Below are 18635 nucleotides of genomic sequence, written 5' to 3' on the forward strand. Positions count from 1 at the left end.
GGATGTCAAGAAACTGATTGATTATCTGGAGTCATCGGAGAGGGACTTATCTGCTAATCTGCTAGTGACCAAGGTGGCTTTGGAGTGTGTCTGGGAGAAGCTGGAGGACATGGAAAACTGTAGCCAGTGGAATAACATCCGGCTGCGAATCAGACCCACATCTCCCATGAGGAAGTTAAGAATTCTACAACTGAACCAACAATGCCTGCCACACGGGAGACCCAGGTCTGATTCCCGGCCAATGCATGAAAATGTTTCATTATGCCAGGTACTTGGCTGTTATGGCTGAATGTTCAAGGCTTTAAATTTGAGACATTCAAGAAAATGGTACTTCAACAGTGGCTTGCATCAACCTAGCTTATATTTAAACTTTACCTTTATCTCCACTAGACTTTTGGTTTAGGTAGTTCCTTCCTCCGACTTTGGAAAGCATGTGCGTTGTTGGTTCAGTGGTAAATTTCTTGTTTCTCTACCAGGTCTGATTCTTGGTCAATGCAAGTTACATGTGTTGGTTTGTACCAGTGAACTGCCTGTGAAAGCTGTGTTGATTCTGATATTAACTCTTCTCTCTTTATACTTGTGAGTTGATGATTTATTATGAAAAACTGTCTATATTTCAAATATTAGTAAGTGTTCCCCTTATGAACACAGGATGGTTGTTGTGAGGGTGAACTTGTGTGATATATTCTTAGCTGCTTTTTAGCCTTTCATTGCGAGATTGATTACATATCAATGTGGATGCCTGCATTGTTGAATGAAGCCTTGAGCCGTAACCCTAACTTTAAAACTGTGAGAACTGGCTGTAGAACTTGCAAGCATTGTTGGTTCAGTTGTAGAATTCTTGCCTGCCTCGTGGGAGATGTGGGTCCGATTCCCAGCCGATCCATGAAAATGTTTCAATATGCCAGTTTCTTGACTGTTATGGCTGATTGTTCAAGGCTTTAAATTGAGACATTCTAGAAAACTCTGTTACTCTGTGTTCAACCAAACACTCTAACGGATCCGAAGAAGACTGCCGAGCAACCCGCACCTTCATCCATCTGCCTGCAGAAGTGAAGAGATTAAAGATTTCTCTTCCATCTTCAATCAAGTCGACGTTTCTGATTTCTCCGCCAGCCCGCCGAGAATCAACAGCCGTACCGCCCGCCGGCAGAGCAAGGAAACGGCCCCCGTCATCACCCAAGCCTCGAGGAACCGAGTCTGAGTTAAAGGACGGATGAACACACATTCCACCTGCATCCTCATGCGATTCAAGTAAGAGGTTTACGTCTGAGCAGAGATAGAATATTATAGTGTGTTATTCTTGTGTTTCAAGGTTTTTGCTTGTACAGTTTACGGACTGCCATGTCCGCTCATTATTAATACTCAGGGTATTAATTATCACAAATTTGATTTGCTGTATTGTGGTCCAACCACATTGGACTGTTGTGCATTTTCGCCATCGTGGGTGAGACTGGCAAACTGAGTTTATCCATTAAAGAATCAAAGAACGCGGGATTGTGTACGAGCCGTCCACCGCGTCTCTGAGTGATAAACTAACAGCTGCTTTCTCTCCCATCGCGAAATTGGCTTTGGGGACGTCACTTAATTCTCTCTCTCTCTCTCTATTGTACTAACCACACACACTCACACACACACACACACACACACACACACACACACACACCCTCATGTGTTATAGGATTATTTTGATTTCCATATATAATCATATCACTGTTTTGTTTGTAGTTGTAAGTCGGAAGATTATGGACTGCATTGTATTAATTATTAATTGACAGAACAGTCTCAATATTAGATTGTTTTCTTAGGAAAATAGACATCCGAAGAATATCGATTTTCAGGAAAAAAAAAAATTAATGAAGGTTTGAGTCCGAGCACTGACATCCCATCAGCATGACACAGGCGTATGCAAAACAAACCAAAACACTTCTCTTTGTAATATAAACATAGTTTATTTATGCAGTAATCAAGAATTCAAGAATTCATTCAAGAATGCAGGCATCCACATTGATACGTAATCAATCTTGCAATGAAAGGCTAAATAGCAGCTAAGAATATATCACACAAGTTCACCCTCACAACAACCATCCTGTGTTCATAAGGGGAACACTTACTAAAACTTGAAATATAGACAGTTTTTCATGAAAAATTCATCAACTCACAAGTATAAAGAGAGAAAAGTTAATATGAGAATCAACACAGCTTTCACAGGCAGTTCACTGGTACAAACCAGCACATGTAACTTGCATTGACCAAGAATTAGACCTGGTAGTGAAACAAGAAATTTACCACTGAACCAACAAATGCACATGTTTTCCAAAGTTGTTGGAAGCAACTACCCAAGTCAAAAGTCTAGTGGAGATAAAGGGATAAAGGCAAAGTTGAAAAAGAAGCCAGGTCTGATTCAAACCACTGTTAAAGTACCCATTTCCTAGAAGGTCTCAACTTAAAAGCCTTGAACATTTAGCCTTAGTAGCGAAATATCTGGCATAATGTAACATTTTCATGGATTGGCTGGGAATCGGGGACACGAGCCTGCCACAAAGCAGGCAAGAATTCTACCACTGAAACCAACAATGCTTGCATAGTTCTACAGCCAGTTCTCACAGTTTTAAAGTTAGGATTACGGCTCAAGACTTCATTCAACAATGCAGGCATCCACATTGATACGTAATCAATCTTGCAATGAAAGGCTAAAAAGCAGCTAAGAATATATCACACAAGTTCACCCTCACAACAACCATCCTGTGTTCATAAGGGGAACACTTACTAATACTTGAAATATAGACAGTTTTTCATAAAAAAATCATCAACTCACAAGTATAAAGAGAGAAAAGTTAATATGAGAATCAACACAGCTTTCACAGGCAGTTCACTGGTACAAACCAGCACATGTAACTTGCATTGACCAAGAATTAGACCTGGTAGTGAAACAAGAAATTTACCACTGAACCAACAAATGCACATGTTTTCCAAAGTTGTTGGAAGCAACTACCCAAGTCAAAAGTCTAGTGGAGATAAAGGGATAAAGGCAAAGTTGAAAAAGAAGCCAGGTCTGATTCAAACCACTGTTAAAGTACCCATTTCCTAGAGGGTCTCAACTTAAAAGCCTTGAACATTTAGCCTTAGTAGCGAAATATCTGGCATAATGTAACATTTTCATGGATTGGCTGGGAATCGGGGACACAGGCCTGCCACAAAGCAGGCAAGAATTCTCCCACTGAAACCAACAATGCTTGCATAGTTCTACAGCCAGTTCTCACAGTTTTAAAGTTAAGGTTACGGCTCAAGGCTTCATTCAACAATGCAGGCATCCACATTGATACGTAATCAATCTTGCAATGAAAGGCTAAAAAGCAGCTAAGAATATATCACACAAGTTCACCCTCACAACAACCATCCTGTGTTCATAAGGGGAACACTTACTAATACTTGAAATATAGACAGTTTTTCATAAAAAAATCATCAACTCACAAGTATAAAGAGAGAAAAGTTAATATCAGAATCAACACAGCTTTCACAGGTACAAACCAACACATGAAACTTGTATTGACCAAGAATCAGACCTGGTAGAGACACAAGAAATGTACCACTGAACCAACAAATGCACATGCTTTCCAAAGCTGGAGGAAGGAACTACCTAAACCAAAAGTCTTGTGGAGATAAAGGGATAAAGGTAAAGTTGAAATAGAAGCTAGGTCTGATGCAAGCCACTGTTGAAGTACCCATTTTCTAGAGCGTGTCAACTTAAAAGCCTTGAACATTCAGCCATAACAGCCAAATACCTGGCATAATGTAACACTTTCATGCATTGGCCGGGAATCGGGGACCCAGGTCTGCCACGTAGCAGGCGAGAATTCTACCACTGAACCACCAATGCTTACAAGTTGTTGAAATCCAGTTCTCACAGTGTTAAAGTTAGGATTGCGGCACAAGAATTCATTCAAGAATGCAGGCATCCACATTGATACGTAATCAATCTTGCAATGAAAGGCTAAAAAGCAGCTAAGAATATATCACACAAGTTCACCCTCACAACAACCATCCTGTGTTCATAAGGGGAACACTTACTAATACTTGAAATATAGACAGTTTTTCATAAAAAAAATCATCAACTCACAAGTATAAAGAGAGAAAAGTTAATATCAGAATCAACACAGCTTTCACAGGCAGTTCACTGGTACAAACCAGCACATGTAACTTGCATTGACCAAGAATTAGACCTGGTAGTGAAACAAGAAATTTACCACTGAACCAACAAATGCACATGTTTTCCAAAGTTGTTGGAAGCAACTACCCAAGTCAAAAGTCTAGTGGAGATAAAGGGATAAAGGCAAAGTTGAAAAAGAAGCCAGTCTGATTCAAACCACTGTTAAAGTACCCATTTCCTAGAGGGTCTCAACTTAAAAGCCTTGAACATTTAGCCTTAGTAGCGAAATATCTGGCATAATGTAACATTTTCATGGATTGGCTGGGAATCGGGGACACGACCTGCCACAAAGCAGGCAAGAATTCTCCCACTGAAACAACAATGCTTGCAAGTTCTACAGCCAGTTCTCACAGTTTTAAAGTTAAGGTTACGGCTCAAGGCTTCATTCAACAATGCAGGCATCCACATTGATACGTAATCAATCTTGCAATGAAAGGCTAAAAAGCAGCTAAGAATATATCACACAAGTTCACCCTCACAACAACCATCCTGTGTTCATAAGGGGAACACTTACTAATACTTGAAATATAGACAGTTTTTCATAAAAAAAATCATCAACTCACAAGTATAAAGAGAGAAAAGTTAATATCAGAATCAACACAGCTTTCACAGGCAGTTCACTGGTACAAACCAGCACATGTAACTTGCATTGACCAAGAATTAGACCTGGTAGTGAAACAAGAAATTTACCACTGAACCAACAAATGCACATGTTTTCCAAAGTTGTTGGAAGCAACTACCCAAGTCAAAAGTCTAGTGGAGATAAAGGGATAAAGGCAAAGTTGAAAAAGAAGCCAGTCTGATTCAAACCACTGTTAAAGTACCCATTCCTAGAGGGTCTCAACTTAAAAGCCTTGAACATTTAGCCTTAGTAGCGAAATATCTGGCATAATGTAACATTTTCATGGATTGGCTGGGAATCGGGGACACACCTGCCACAAAGCAGGCAAGAATTCTCCCACTGAAACAACAATGCTTGCAAGTTCTACAGCCAGTTCTCACAGTTTTAAAGTTAAGGTTACGGCTCAAGGCTTCATTCAACAATGCAGGCATCCACATTGATACGTAATCAATCTTGCAATGAAAGGCTAAAAAGCAGCTAAGAATATATCACACAAGTTCACCCTCACAACAACCATCCTGTGTTCATAAGGGGAACACTTACTAATACTTGAAATATAGACAGTTTTTCATAAAAAAAATCATCAACTCACAAGTATAAAGAGAGAAAAGTTAATATCAGAATCAACACAGCTTTCACAGGCAGTTCACTGGTACAAACCAGCACATGTAACTTGCATTGACCAAGAATTAGACCTGGTAGTGAAACAAGAAATTTACCACTGAACCAACAAATGCACATGTTTTCCAAAGTTGTTGGAAGCAACTACCCAAGTCAAAAGTCTAGTGGAGATAAAGGGATAAAGGCAAAGTTGAAAAAGAAGCCAGTCTGATTCAAACCACTGTTAAAGTACCCATTCCTAGAGGGTCTCAACTTAAATGCCTTGAACATTTAGCCTTAGTAGCGAAATATCTGGCATAATGTAACATTTTCATGGATTGGCTGGGAATCGGGGACACACCTGCCACAAAGCAGGCAAGAATTCTTCCACTGAAACAACAATGCTTGCAAGTTCTACAGCCAGTTCTCACAGTTTTAAAGTTAAGGTTACGGCTCAAGGCTTCATTCAACAATGCAGGCATCCACATTGATACGTAATCAATCTTGCAATGAAAGGCTAAAAAGCAGCTAAGAATATATCACACAAGTTCACCCTCACAACAACCATCCTGTGTTCATAAGGGGAACACTTACTAATACTTGAAATATAGACAGTTTTTCATAAAAAAATCATCAACTCACAAGTATAAAGAGAGAAAAGTTAATATCAGAATCAACACAGCTTTCACAGGTACAAACCAACACATGAAACTTGTATTGACCAAGAATCAGACCTGGTAGAGACACAAGAAATGTACCACTGAACCAACAATGCACATGCTTTCCAAAGCTGGAGGAAGGAACTACCTAAACCAAAAGTCTTGTGGAGATAAAGGTAAAGTTTAAATAGAAGCTAGGTTGATGCAAGCCACTGTTGAAGTCCCATTTTCTAGAACGTGTCAATTTAAAGCCTTGAACATTCAGCCATAACAGCCAAATACCTGGCATAATGTAACACTTTCATGCATTGGCCGGGAATCGGACCCGGGTCTCCCGCGTGGCAGGCGAGAATTCTACCACTGAACCACCAATGCTTACGTTGTTGAAATCCAGTTCTCACAGTGTTAAAGTTAGGATTGCGGCACAAGAATTCATTCAAGAATGCAGGCATCCACATTGATACGTAATCAATCTTGCAATGAAAGGCTAAAAAGCAGCTAAGAATATATCACACAAGTTCACCCTCACAACAACCATCCTGTGTTCATAAGGGGAACACTTACTAATACTTGAAATATAGACAGTTTTTCATAAAAAAAATCATCAACTCACAAGTATAAAGAGAGAAAAGTTAATATCAGAATCAACACAGCTTTCACAGGTACAAACCAACACATGAAACTTGTATTGACCAAGAATCAGACCTGGTAGAGACACAAGAAATGTACCACTGAACCAACAGTGCACATGCTTTCCAAAGCTGGAGGAAGGAACTACCTAAACCAAAAGTCTTGTGGAGATAAAGGTAAAGTTTAAATAGAAGCTAGGTTGATGCAAGCCACTGTTGAAGTCCCATTTTCTAGAACGTGTCAATTTAAAGCCTTGAACATTCAGCCATAACAGCCAAATACCTGGCATAATGTAACACTTTCATGCATTGGCCGGGAATCGGACCCGGGTCTCCCTCGTGGCAGGCGAGAATTCTACCACTGAACCACCAATGCTTACGTTGTTGAAATCCAGTTCTCACAGTGTTAAAGTTAGGATTGCGGCACAAGAATTCATTCAAGAATGCAGGCATCCACATTGATACGTAATCAATCTTGCAATGAAAGGCTAAAAAGCAGCTAAGAATATATCACACAAGTTCACCCTCACAACAACCATCCTGTGTTCATAAGGGGAACACTTACTAATACTTGAAATATAGACAGTTTTTCATAAAAAAATCATCAACTCACAAGTATAAAGAGAGAAAAGTTAATATGAGAATCAACACAGCTTTCACAGGCAGTTCACTGGTACAAACCAGCACATGTAACTTGCATTGACCAAGAATTAGACCTGGTAGTGAAACAAGAAATTTACCACTGAACCAACAAATGCACATGTTTTCCAAAGTTGTTGGAAGCAACTACCCAAGTCAAAAGTCTAGTGGAGATAAAGGGATAAAGGCAAAGTTGAAAAAGAAGCCAGTCTGATTCAAACCACTGTTAAAGTACCCATTCCTAGAGGGTCTCAACTTAAAAGCCTTGAACATTTAGCCTTAGTAGCGAAATATCTGGCATAATGTAACATTTTCATGGATTGGCTGGGAATCGGGGACACACCTGCCACAAAGCAGGCAAGAATTCTCCCACTGAAACAACAATGCTTGCAAGTTCTACAGCCAGTTCTCACAGTTTTAAAGTTAAGGTTACGGCTCAAGGCTTCATTCAACAATGCAGGCATCCACATTGATACGTAATCAATCTTGCAATGAAAGGCTAAAAAGCAGCTAAGAATATATCACACAAGTTCACCCTCACAACAACCATCCTGTGTTCATAAGGGGAACACTTACTAATACTTGAAATATAGACAGTTTTTCATAAAAAAATCATCAACTCACAAGTATAAAGAGAGAAAAGTTAATATCAGAATCAACACAGCTTTCACAGGTACAAACCAACACATGAAACTTGTATTGACCAAGAATCAGACCTGGTAGAGACACAAGAAATGTACCACTGAACCAACAATGCACATGCTTTCCAAAGCTGGAGGAAGGAACTACCTAAACCAAAAGTCTTGTGGAGATAAAGGTAAAGTTTAAATAGAAGCTAGGTTGATGCAAGCCACTGTTGAAGTCCCATTTTCTAGAACGTGTCAATTTAAAGCCTTGAACATTCAGCCATAACAGCCAAATACCTGGCATAATGTAACACTTTCATGCATTGGCCGGGAATCGGACCCGGGTCTCCCGCGTGGCAGGCGAGAATTCTACCACTGAACCACCAATGCTTACGTTGTTGAAATCCAGTTCTCACAGTGTTAAAGTTAGGATTGCGGCACAAGAATTCATTCAAGAATGCAGGCATCCACATTGATACGTAATCAATCTTGCAATGAAAGGCTAAAAAGCAGCTAAGAATATATCACACAAGTTCACCCTCACAACAACCATCCTGTGTTCATAAGGGGAACACTTACTAATACTTGAAATATAGACAGTTTTTCATAAAAAAATCATCAACTCACAAGTATAAAGAGAGAAAAGTTAATATCAGAATCAACACAGCTTTCACAGGCAGTTCACTGGTACAAACCAGCACATGTAACTTGCATTGACCAAGAATTAGACCTGGTAGTGAAACAAGAAATTTACCACTGAACCAACAAATGCACATGTTTTCCAAAGTTGTTGGAAGCAACTACCCAAGTCAAAAGTCTAGTGGAGATAAAGGGATAAAGGCAAAGTTGAAAAAGAAGCCAGTCTGATTCAAACCACTGTTAAAGTACCCATTCCTAGAGGGTCTCAACTTAAAAGCCTTGAACATTTAGCCTTAGTAGCGAAATATCTGGCATAATGTAACATTTTCATGGATTGGCTGGGAATCGGGGACACACCTGCCACAAAGCAGGCAAGAATTCTCCCACTGAAACAACAATGCTTGCAAGTTCTACAGCCAGTTCTCACAGTTTTAAAGTTAAGGTTACGGCTCAAGGCTTCATTCAACAATGCAGGCATCCACATTGATACGTAATCAATCTTGCAATGAAAGGCTAAAAAGCAGCTAAGAATATATCACACAAGTTCACCCTCACAACAACCATCCTGTGTTCATAAGGGGAACACTTACTAATACTTGAAATATAGACAGTTTTTCATAAAAAAAATCATCAACTCACAAGTATAAAGAGAGAAAAGTTAATATCAGAATCAACACAGCTTTCACAGGCAGTTCACTGGTACAAACCAGCACATGTAACTTGCATTGACCAAGAATTAGACCTGGTAGTGAAACAAGAAATTTACCACTGAACCAACAAATGCACATGTTTTCCAAAGTTGTTGGAAGCAACTACCCAAGTCAAAAGTCTAGTGGAGATAAAGGGATAAAGGCAAAGTTGAAAAAGAAGCCAGTCTGATTCAAACCACTGTTAAAGTACCCATTCCTAGAGGGTCTCAACTTAAAAGCCTTGAACATTTAGCCTTAGTAGCGAAATATCTGGCATAATGTAACATTTTCATGGATTGGCTGGGAATCGGGGACCCAGGCCTGCCACAAAGCAGGCAAGAATTCTACCACTGAAACAACAATGCTTGCAAGTTGCTGACAGCCAGTTCTCACAGTTTTAAAGTTAAGGTTACGGCTCAAGGCTTCATTCAACAATGCAGGCATCCACATTGATACGTAATCAATCTTGCAATGAAAGGCTAAAAAGCAGCTAAGAATATATCACACAAGTTCACCCTCACAACAACCATCCTGTGTTCATAAGGGGAACACTTACTAATACTTGAAATATAGACAGTTTTTCATAAAAAAATCATCAACTCACAAGTATAAAGAGAGAAAAGTTAATATCAGAATCAACACAGCTTTCACAGGCAGTTCACTGGTACAAACCAGCACATGTAACTTGCATTGACCAAGAATTAGACCTGGTAGTGAAACAAGAAATTTACCACTGAACCAACAAATGCACATGTTTTCCAAAGTTGTTGGAAGCAACTACCCAAGTCAAAAGTCTAGTGGAGATAAAGGGATAAAGGCAAAGTTGAAAAAGAAGCCAGTCTGATTCAAACCACTGTTAAAGTACCCATTCCTAGAGGGTCTCAACTTAAAAGCCTTGAACATTTAGCCTTAGTAGCGAAATATCTGGCATAATGTAACATTTTCATGGATTGGCTGGGAATCGGGGACACACCTGCCACAAAGCAGGCAAGAATTCTCCCACTGAAACAACAATGCTTGCAAGTTCTACAGCCAGTTCTCACAGTTTTAAAGTTAAGGTTACGGCTCAAGGCTTCATTCAACAATGCAGGCATCCACATTGATACGTAATCAATCTTGCAATGAAAGGCTAAAAAGCAGCTAAGAATATATCACACAAGTTCACCCTCACAACAACCATCCTGTGTTCATAAGGGGAACACTTACTAATACTTGAAATATAGACAGTTTTTCATAAAAAAATCATCAACTCACAAGTATAAAGAGAGAAAAGTTAATATCAGAATCAACACAGCTTTCACAGGCAGTTCACTGGTACAAACCAGCACATGTAACTTGCATTGACCAAGAATTAGACCTGGTAGTGAAACAAGAAATTTACCACTGAACCAACAAATGCACATGTTTTCCAAAGTTGTTGGAAGCAACTACCCAAGTCAAAAGTCTAGTGGAGATAAAGGGATAAAGGCAAAGTTGAAAAAGAAGCCAGTCTGATTCAAACCACTGTTAAAGTACCCATTCCTAGAGGGTCTCAACTTAAAAGCCTTGAACATTTAGCCTTAGTAGCGAAATATCTGGCATAATGTAACATTTTCATGGATTGGCTGGGAATCGGGGACACACCTGCCACAAAGCAGGCAAGAATTCTCCCACTGAAACAACAATGCTTGCAAGTTCTACAGCCAGTTCTCACAGTTTTAAAGTTAAGGTTACGGCTCAAGGCTTCATTCAACAATGCAGGCATCCACATTGATACGTAATCAATCTTGCAATGAAAGGCTAAAAAGCAGCTAAGAATATATCACACAAGTTCACCCTCACAACAACCATCCTGTGTTCATAAGGGGAACACTTACTAATACTTGAAATATAGACAGTTTTTCATAAAAAAATCATCAACTCACAAGTATAAAGAGAGAAAAGTTAATATCAGAATCAACACAGCTTTCACAGGTACAAACCAACACATGTAACTTGTATTGACCAAGAATCAGACCTGGTAGAGACACAAGAAATGTACCACTGAACCAACAAATGCACATGCTTTCCAAAGCTGGAGGAAGGAACTACCTAAACCAAAAGTCTTGTGGAGATAAAGGATAAAGGTAAGTTAAATAGAAGCTAGGTCTGATGCAAGCCACTGTTGAAGTACCCATTTTCTAGAACGTGTCAATTTAAAAGCCTTGAACATTCAGCCATAACAGCCAAGTACCTGGCATAATGTAACACTTTCATGCATTGGCCGGGAATCGGGACCCGGGTCTCCCGCGTGGCAGGCGAGAATTCTACCACTGAACCACCAATGCTTACAGTTGTTGAAATCCAGTTCTCACAGTGTTAAAGTTAGGATTGCGGCACAAGAATTCATTCAAGAATGCAGGCATCCACATTGATACGTAATCAATCTTGCAATGAAAGGCTAAAAAGCAGCTAAGAATATATCACACAAGTTCACCCTCACAACAACCATCCTGTGTTCATAAGGGGAACACTTACTAATACTTGAAATATAGACAGTTTTTCATAAAAAAATCATCAACTCACAAGTATAAAGAGAGAAAAGTTAATATGAGAATCAACACAGCTTTCACAGGCAGTTCACTGGTACAAACCAGCACATGTAACTTGCATTGACCAAGAATTAGACCTGGTAGTGAAACAAGAAATTTACCACTGAACCAACAAATGCACATGTTTTCCAAAGTTGTTGGAAGCAACTACCCAAGTCAAAAGTCTAGTGGAGATAAAGGGATAAAGGCAAAGTTGAAAAAGAAGCCAGTCTGATTCAAACCACTGTTAAAGTACCCATTCCTAGAGGGTCTCAACTTAAAAGCCTTGAACATTTAGCCTTAGTAGCGAAATATCTGGCATAATGTAACATTTTCATGGATTGGCTGGGAATCGGGGACACACCTGCCACAAAGCAGGCAAGAATTCTCCCACTGAAACAACAATGCTTGCAAGTTCTACAGCCAGTTCTCACAGTTTTAAAGTTAAGGTTACGGCTCAAGGCTTCATTCAACAATGCAGGCATCCACATTGATACGTAATCAATCTTGCAATGAAAGGCTAAAAAGCAGCTAAGAATATATCACACAAGTTCACCCTCACAACAACCATCCTGTGTTCATAAGGGGAACACTTACTAATACTTGAAATATAGACAGTTTTTCATAAAAAAAATCATCAACTCACAAGTATAAAGAGAGAAAAGTTAATATCAGAATCAACACAGCTTTCACAGGCAGTTCACTGGTACAAACCAGCACATGTAACTTGCATTGACCAAGAATTAGACCTGGTAGTGAAACAAGAAATTTACCACTGAACCAACAAATGCACATGTTTTCCAAAGTTGTTGGAAGCAACTACCCAAGTCAAAAGTCTAGTGGAGATAAAGGGATAAAGGCAAAGTTGAAAAAGAAGCCAGTCTGATTCAAACCACTGTTAAAGTACCCATTCCTAGAGGGTCTCAACTTAAAAGCCTTGAACATTTAGCCTTAGTAGCGAAATATCTGGCATAATGTAACATTTTCATGGATTGGCTGGGAATCGGGGACACACCTGCCACAAAGCAGGCAAGAATTCTCCCACTGAAACAACAATGCTTGCAAGTTCTACAGCCAGTTCTCACAGTTTTAAAGTTAAGGTTACGGCTCAAGGCTTCATTCAACAATGCAGGCATCCACATTGATACGTAATCAATCTTGCAATGAAAGGCTAAAAAGCAGCTAAGAATATATCACACAAGTTCACCCTCACAACAACCATCCTGTGTTCATAAGGGGAACACTTACTAATACTTGAAATATAGACAGTTTTTCATAAAAAAATCATCAACTCACAAGTATAAAGAGAGAAAAGTTAATATCAGAATCAACACAGCTTTCACAGGTACAAACCAACACATGTAACTTGTATTGACCAAGAATCAGACCTGGTAGAGACACAAGAAATGTACCACTGAACCAACAATGCACATGCTCTCCAAAGCTGGAGGAAGGAACTACCTAAACCAAAAGTCTTGTGGAGATAAAGGTAAAGTTTAAATAGAAGCTAGGTTGATGCAAGCCACTGTTGAAGTCCCATTTTCTAGAACGTGTCAATTTAAAGCCTTGAACATTCAGCCATAACAGCCAAATACCTAGCATAATGTAACACTTTCATGCATTGGCCGGGAATCGGACCCGGGTCTCCCGCGTGGCAGGCGAGAATTCTACCACTGAACCACCAATGCTTACGTTGTTGAAATCCAGTTCTCACAGTGTTAAAGTTAGGATTGCGGCACAAGAATTCATTCAAGAATGCAGGCATCCACATTGATACGTAATCAATCTTGCAATGAAAGGCTAAAAAGCAGCTAAGAATATATCACACAAGTTCACCCTCACAACAACCATCCTGTGTTCATAAGGGGAACACTTACTAATACTTGAAATATAGACAGTTTTTCATAAAAAAATCATCAACTCACAAGTATAAAGAGAGAAAAGTTAATATGAGAATCAACACAGCTTTCACAGGCAGTTCACTGGTACAAACCAGCACATGTAACTTGCATTGACCAAGAATTAGACCTGGTAGTGAAACAAGAAATTTACCACTGAACCAACAAATGCACATGTTTTCCAAAGTTGTTGGAAGCAACTACCCAAGTCAAAAGTCTAGTGGAGATAAAGGGATAAAGGCAAAGTTGAAAAAGAAGCCAGTCTGATTCAAACCACTGTTAAAGTACCCATTCCTAGAGGGTCTCAACTTAAAAGCCTTGAACATTTAGCCTTAGTAGCGAAATATCTGGCATAATGTAACATTTTCATGGATTGGCTGGGAATCGGGGACACACCTGCCACAAAGCAGGCAAGAATTCTCCCACTGAAACAACAATGCTTGCAAGTTCTACAGCCAGTTCTCACAGTTTTAAAGTTAAGGTTACGGCTCAAGGCTTCATTCAACAATGCAGGCATCCACATTGATATGTAATCAATCTTGCAATGAAAGGCTAAAAAGCAGCTAAGAATATATCACACAAGTTCACCCTCACAACAACCATCCTGTGTTCATAAGGGGAACACTTACTAATACTTTAAATATAGACAGTTTTTCATAAAAAAATCATCAACTCACAAGTATAAAGAGAGAAAAGTTAATATCAGAATCAACACAGCTTTCACAGGTACAAACCAACACATGTAACTTGTATTGACCAAGAATTAGACCTGGTAGAGACACAAGAAATGTACCACTGAACCAACAATGCACATGCTTTCCAAAGCTGGAGGAAGGAACTACCTAAACCAAAAGTCTTGTGGAGATAAAGGTAAAGTTTAAATAGAAGCTAGGTTGATGCAAGCCACTGTTGAAGTCCCATTTTCTAGAACGTGTCAATTTAAAGCCTTGAACATTCAGCCATAACAGCCAAATACCTGGCATAATGTAACACTTTCATGCATTGGCCGGGAATCGGACCCGGGTCTCCCGCGTGGCAGGCGAGAATTCTACCACTGAACCACCAATGCTTACAGTTGTTGAAATCCAGTTCTCACAGTGTTAAAGTTAGGATTGCGGCACAAGAATTCATTCAAGAATGCAGGCATCCACATTGATACGTAATCAATCTTGCAATGAAAGGCTAAAAAGCAGCTAAGAATATATCACACAAGTTCACCCTCACAACAACCATCCTGTGTTCATAAGGGGAACACTTACTAATACTTGAAATATAGACAGTTTTTCATAAAAAAAATCATCAACTCACAAGTATAAAGAGAGAAAAGTTAATATCAGAATCAACACAGCTTTCACAGGCAGTTCACTGGTACAAACCAGCACATGTAACTTGCATTGACCAAGAATTAGACCTGGTAGTGAAACAAGAAATTTACCACTGAACCAACAAATGCACATGTTTTCCAAAGTTGTTGGAAGCAACTACCCAAGTCAAAAGTCTAGTGGAGATAAAGGGATAAAGGCAAAGTTGAAAAAGAAGCCAGTCTGATTCAAACCACTGTTAAAGTACCCATTCCTAGAGGGTCTCAACTTAAAAGCCTTGAACATTTAGCCTTAGTAGCGAAATATCTGGCATAATGTAACATTTTCATGGATTGGCTGGGAATCGGGGACACACCTGCCACAAAGCAGGCAAGAATTCTCCCACTGAAACAACAATGCTTGCAAGTTCTACAGCCAGTTCTCACAGTTTTAAAGTTAAGGTTACGGCTCAAGGCTTCATTCAACAATGCAGGCATCCACATTGATATGTAATCAATCTTGCAATGAAAGGCTAAAAAGCAGCTAAGAATATATCACACAAGTTCACCCTCACAACAACCATCCTGTGTTCATAAGGGGAACACTTACCAATACTTGAAATATAGACAGTTTTTCATAAAAAATCATCAACTCACAAGTATAAAGAGAGAAAAGTTAATATCAGAATCAACACAGCTTTCACAGGTACAAACCAACACATGTAACTTGTATTGACCAAGAATCAGACCTGGTAGAGACACAAGAAATGTACCACTGAACCAACAATGCACATGCTTTCCAAAGCTGGAGGAAGGAACTACCTAAACCAAAAGTCTTGTGGAGATAAAGGTAAAGTTTAAATAGAAGCTAGGTTGATGCAAGCCACTGTTGAAGTCCCATTTTCTAGAACGTGTCAATTTAAAGCCTTGAACATTCAGCCATAACAGCCAAGTACCTGGCATAATGTAACACTTTCATGCATTGGCCGGGAATCGGACCCGGGTCTCCCGCGTGGCAGGCGAGAATTCTACCACTGAACCACCAATGCTTACGTTGTTGAAATCCAGTTCTCACAGTGTTAAAGTTAGGATTGCGGCACAAGAATTCATTCAAGAATGCAGGCATCCACATTGATACGTAATCAATCTTGCAATGAAAGGCTAAAAAGCAGCTAAGAATATATCACACAAGTTCACCCTCACAACAACCATCCTGTGTTCATAAGGGGAACACTTACTAATACTTGAAATATAGACAGTTTTTCATAAAAAAATCATCAACTCACAAGTATAAAGAGAGAAAAGTTAATATGAGAATCAACACAGCTTTCACAGGCAGTTCACTGGTACAAACCAGCACATGTAACTTGCATTGACCAAGAATTAGACCTGGTAGTGAAACAAGAAATTTACCACTGAACCAACAAATGCACATGTTTTCCAAAGTTGTTGGAAGCAACTACCCAAGTCAAAAGTCTAGTGGAGATAAAGGGATAAAGGCAAAGTTGAAAAAGAAGCCAGTCTGATTCAAACCACTGTTAAAGTACCCATTCCTAGAGGGTCTCAACTTAAAAGCCTTGAACATTTAGCCTTAGTAGCAAAATATCTGGCATAATGTAACATTTTCATGGATTGGCTGGGAATCGGGGACACACCTGCCACAAAGCAGGCAAGAATTCTCCCACTGAAACAACAATGCTTGCAAGTTCTACAGCCAGTTCTCACAGTTTTAAAGTTAAGGTTACGGCTCAAGGCTTCATTCAACAATGCAGGCATCCACATTGATATGTAATCAATCTTGCAATGAAAGGCTAAAAAGCAGCTAAGAATATATCACACAAGTTCACCCTCACAACAACCATCCTGTGTTCATAAGGGGAACACTTACTAATACTTGAAATATAGACAGTTTTTCATAAAAAATCATCAACTCACAAGTATAAAGAGAGAAAAGTTAATATCAGAATCAACACAGCTTTCACAGGTACAAACCAACACATGTAACTTGCATTGACCAAGAATCAGACCTGGTAGTGACACAAGAAATGTACCACTGAACCAACAATGCACATGCTTTCCAAAGCTGGAGGAAGGAACTACCTAAACCAAAAGTCTTGTGGAGATAAAGGTAAAGTTTAAATAGAAGCTAGGTTGATGCAAGCCACTGTTGAAGTCCCATTTTCTAGAACGTGTCAATTTAAAGCCTTGAACATTCAGCCATAACAGCCAAGTACCTGGCATAATGTAACACTTTCATGCATTGGCCGGGAATCGGACCCGGGTCTCCCGCGTGGCAGGCGAGAATTCTACCACTGAACCACCAATGCTTACATTGTTGAAATCCAGTTCTCACAGTGTTAAAGTTAGGATTGCGGCACAAGAATTCATTCAAGAATGCAGGCATCCACATTGATACGTAATCAATCTTGCAATGAAAGGCTAAAAAGCAGCTAAGAATATATCACACAAGTTCACCCTCACAACAACCATCCTGTGTTCATAAGGGGAACACTTACTAATACTTGAAATATAGACAGTTTTTCATAAAAAAATCATCAACTCACAAGTATAAAGAGAGAAAAGTTAATATCAGAATCAACACAGCTTTCACAGGTACAAACCAACACATGTAACTTGTATTGACCAAGAATCAGACCTGGTAGAGACACAAGAAATGTACCACTGAACCAACAATGCACATGCTTTCCAAAGCTGGAGGAAGGAACTACCTAAACCAAAAGTCTTGTGGAGATAAAGGTAAAGTTTAAATAGAAGCTAGGTTGATGCAAGCCACTGTTGAAGTCCCATTTTCTAGAACGTGTCAATTTAAAGCCTTGAACATTCAGCCATAACAGCCAAGTACCTGGCATAATGTAACACTTTCATGCATTGGCCGGGAATCGGACCCGGGTCTCCCGCGTGGCAGGCGAGAATTCTACCACTGACCACCAATGCTTACATTGTTGAAATCCAGTTCTCACAGTGTTAAAGTTACGATTAAGGCACAAGAATTCATTCAAGAATACAGGCATCCACATTGATACGTAATCAATCTTGCAATGAAAGGCTAAAAAGCAGCTAAGAATATATCACACAAGTTCACCCTCACAACAACCATCCTGTGTTCATAAGGGGAACACTTACTAATACTTGAAATATAGACAGTTTTTCATAAAAAATTCATCAACTCACAAGTATAAAGAGAGAAAAGTTAATATGAGAATCAACACAGCTTTCACAGGCAGTTCACTGGTACAAACCAGCACATGTAACTTGCATTGACCAAGAATTAGACCTGGTAGTGAAACAAGAAATTTACCACTGAACCAACAAATGCACATGTTTTCCAAAGTTGTTGGAAGCAACTACCCAAGTCAAAAGTCTAGTGGAGATAAAGGGATAAAGGCAAAGTTGAAAAAGAAGCCAGTCTGATTCAAACCACTGTTAAAGTACCCATTCCTAGAGGGTCTCAACTTAAAAGCCTTGAACATTTAGCCTTAGTAGCGAAATATCTGGCATAATGTAACATTTTCATGGATTGGCTGGGAATCGGGGACACACCTGCCACAAAGCAG

The 18635-nt window shown here is 39.4% G+C and overlaps 8 non-coding genes across 8 annotated transcripts; all 8 read right to left on the reverse strand.

Annotated features, from left to right (window-relative positions):
• Window positions 1–6395: 6395 nt before the first annotated feature.
• Window positions 6396–6466, reverse strand: trnag-gcc (transfer RNA glycine (anticodon GCC)). Its single transcript has one exon. It is a non-coding gene; the product is annotated as a tRNA-Gly (tRNA).
• Window positions 6467–7025: 559 nt separating this feature from the next.
• On the reverse strand, window positions 7026–7096 carry trnag-gcc (transfer RNA glycine (anticodon GCC)). The gene has a single exon. It is a non-coding gene; the product is annotated as a tRNA-Gly (tRNA).
• A 1208-nt stretch (window positions 7097–8304) lies between these two features.
• trnag-gcc (transfer RNA glycine (anticodon GCC)) lies at window positions 8305–8375 on the reverse strand. The gene has a single exon. It is a non-coding gene; the product is annotated as a tRNA-Gly (tRNA).
• Window positions 8376–11547: 3172 nt separating this feature from the next.
• On the reverse strand, window positions 11548–11619 carry trnag-gcc (transfer RNA glycine (anticodon GCC)). The gene has a single exon. It is a non-coding gene; the product is annotated as a tRNA-Gly (tRNA).
• Window positions 11620–13479: 1860 nt separating this feature from the next.
• trnag-gcc (transfer RNA glycine (anticodon GCC)) lies at window positions 13480–13550 on the reverse strand. The gene has a single exon. It is a non-coding gene; the product is annotated as a tRNA-Gly (tRNA).
• Window positions 13551–14758: 1208 nt separating this feature from the next.
• On the reverse strand, window positions 14759–14829 carry trnag-gcc (transfer RNA glycine (anticodon GCC)). Its single transcript has one exon. It is a non-coding gene; the product is annotated as a tRNA-Gly (tRNA).
• A 1209-nt stretch (window positions 14830–16038) lies between these two features.
• On the reverse strand, window positions 16039–16109 carry trnag-gcc (transfer RNA glycine (anticodon GCC)). The gene has a single exon. It is a non-coding gene; the product is annotated as a tRNA-Gly (tRNA).
• A 1207-nt stretch (window positions 16110–17316) lies between these two features.
• On the reverse strand, window positions 17317–17387 carry trnag-gcc (transfer RNA glycine (anticodon GCC)). Its single transcript has one exon. It is a non-coding gene; the product is annotated as a tRNA-Gly (tRNA).
• Between the last annotated feature and the right edge of the window lie 1248 nt (window positions 17388–18635).

The sequence above is a fragment of the Myxocyprinus asiaticus genome, chromosome 38 (genome assembly GCF_019703515.2).
Source record: "Myxocyprinus asiaticus isolate MX2 ecotype Aquarium Trade chromosome 38, UBuf_Myxa_2, whole genome shotgun sequence".
In the NCBI taxonomy this organism is placed as follows: domain Eukaryota; kingdom Metazoa; phylum Chordata; class Actinopteri; order Cypriniformes; family Catostomidae; genus Myxocyprinus; species Myxocyprinus asiaticus.